Genomic DNA, 2,849 nt, shown 5'->3' with positions numbered 1-2,849 from the left:
ACCAAACTCAGTAGCTCATCCAAACCAAAAGCAAGATCACTGCCATCGAGTCAATGCTGACTCATAGTGACCACCCCCCACCCCCATCCCCATTGGTTTCTGAGACTGTGACTGTTTACAGGAGTAGAAATCCCATTCTCTCTCCTGCAGAGCTACTGGTGGTTTGAAACCACCAATCATGCAGATCACAGCCGAATCCATAACCATTGCACCACCAGGACTCCTAGAACCCAGCAATCCCAATCTTAGATATCTATCCTGGAGAGGAGACAGCAGGAATGCAAACAGAAACCTGTCCGCTGGTGCTCCTTATAGCATTTTTCACAACACAAAATTATGGCAACAACCCAGTGGACCCAACAACAGAAGAATGGATGAATAAAAAGTAGTCTCTCCATACAATGGAATATTACTCAGCTGTACAGAGAAATGAAGTTCTGATATGTGCCCCAACATGAATGAACTTTGGAGACATCATTCTGAGTGAGTAAGCCAGTCACAAAAGAACAAGTACTGTATGATCTCACGTATATAAAATAAGCAGATATATAGAAACCCAAGAAGCCCTGGTGGCGTCATGATTACACATTGGCCTGCGATATGCAACGTCCCCAGTTTGAAATCACCAACCGTGCCAGGGGAGAAAGACGGGCCTTTCCACTCCCATAGTTCCAGCCTTGGAAACCCGCAGGGGCAGTTCTGCGTCCTTTAGGGTCGCTATGAGTCAGCATGAACTTGATGACCGTGAGTTTTAAGTGATAGAAACCCAAGATTATTTGTTGTCCCCAGGGGGTGGGAGGGAGTTTGAGCTTAGGGGACAATGAGTTTATGCTAATGATGGTAGAATGATTCAGGAAAGGATAGGGAACATGGTTGCAAAACTTGAAGACTGTATCGGTGTCACTGAATTGTTAGTATAAATATGTTGATTAGTGTATGTTTTGCTACGTATATTTTCACCACCACCCCTCCACACACACACACACACACACACACACACACACACTGTAATGGCTTACTGGGACAGCCATGTATTATCTCATAGTCTCTGAGATCAGGAATCTTGGCACAGCTTGGCTGGGTCCCCTGGTTTGCACAAGGCTACAAGCAGGAGGTTGAAGAAGCCATAGGCATCCTAAAGTTGAGATGGGAGAGAATCACTTCCAAGTTCACTCATGGCATCGTTGGCAGGGCTCAGTGCCTCCTGTCCTGCTGGTCTCAGTTCCTCACAAGCTGTTGGCTGGACACCACCCTCAGTTCTTTGCCACACAGACCCCTCCATGGGACAGCTCACGATGTGATAAGCCTCTTCCATCAGATGAAAAAAGCAAGCGAGCATAAGACAGATGCCACAGAATTTCGATAACCCAATCACTAACATGCCATTCTCTGACTTTTCCCTTATTGTATCAATAGAAATGAATCATTGAGTCCAGCCCACACTCAAGGAGAGGGGATTACACAAGGCACGCATTAAATTCCAACCCCAATCTAAGAGCAATTCGTTTTTATGACACATCCCTGTTTGATAGTCTCCCTCATAAAGCAATCACTGACGATATGGGTGCTATAGCAAAGTGTGGTGAAGAAACTACATGGTGCCCAGCTATCAGAAAGAATAGTGTCTGGAGTCTTAAAGGCTTATTTTCAAACAAGCAGCCATCTAAGTGAGGCATGAACTAAATCCACACGAAAACAGTGCACCAGCCTGTGTGATCCAAGGATTGAAAATATTATAATTAAACTCTAAAGGAGAGAGTGGCATCAGAGCTTAAATTGTGAACAGGGTGCACATGGCACAAGGCAGATATACCAGTCCTCTCTAGCACTCCACACTACTTCGGGAACCTCTGCCTGACCTCCGCTGTGATCTTGCCTGTGAGGGTAATCCTGCCCAGCATCTGTGGGGCCCTACACCAAAGCGGGCACACCACCCTGCCACCTTGAGGCAAGGTTGGAACCCCTCCAGTTCCATGGTCAGGCGATCAGGGCTCAGCCATCTCCTTATTTTTATTCTTTTTCTTCTTTCTTTCTTCTCTCTCCCTTCTCTCTTTCCCACCACAGTCAGTCTCGGTGGGCCCAGTTTGGGTTTTTTTCTTTCTTTTTCTTCTCTCCCTTTCTTTCCCACACACCACTGATGGCTTCCAGGCCACTACCCTCCGCCTAGGGCAATTCTGCCCACCCAGCGAGGGGAGCTCCAGCCTGCCCTCTGTGGCAGTGCTGCACATGGCACGGGGCTCAGCTATCTCTTTACTTATTTTTATTTTTTCTTATTTTGTTTTCTTCTTCTTTCCCATTTCTTTTTTCTGCTTCTTCTATCTCTTCTCTCTTTCCTGCCACAGTCTCAGTAGATTCAGTTCTCCTTTTTTGTTGTTTTCTATTTTTTTGGTCTTTGCTCTTTGTGTGTGTTAGTTAGTTTTTAGTTTTGTTTCTGTCTTTGTTTTCTCCTTTTTCTCCTCTTCCCCCTCTCTTTCTTTTCACATGTGAGTACCAGCCTCCAGGCCGCTCCCCTCTGCCTAGGGCAACTCCAACTGCCCAGTTGGGGAAGCTCCCACCCACACTCATTGGCTTTACACACAGCTGGAGAAATCACGCCCGCCCTCCACTTCACCCTACATGGCTGGGGGAGCTCCCCTTCAAATGGCTGGGGGAACTCCCACCTATACCCCAAAGCTCTACAAGTGAGTGGAGGAACTCCTGTCAACTGTTTGTAGTGCTCCACGCTGCTGTGGGAACATCCACCCAACCTCCACGGCAATCTCTCCGACTAGGGTACTTCTGCCTGCCATCCACACTGCTCTACACCAAGGAGGGTACACTCACTTACCCTCCTCGGCACTCCTGTTGAA

This window comes from Echinops telfairi, unplaced genomic scaffold (genome assembly GCF_000313985.2).
Source record: "Echinops telfairi isolate 266 unplaced genomic scaffold, ASM31398v2 ScPeMD7_30;HRSCAF=105, whole genome shotgun sequence".
Taxonomy (NCBI): Eukaryota; Metazoa; Chordata; class Mammalia; order Afrosoricida; family Tenrecidae; genus Echinops; species Echinops telfairi.
The sequence above is the reverse complement of the archived record's forward strand: the minus strand, read 5'-3'. Positions refer to the sequence as shown.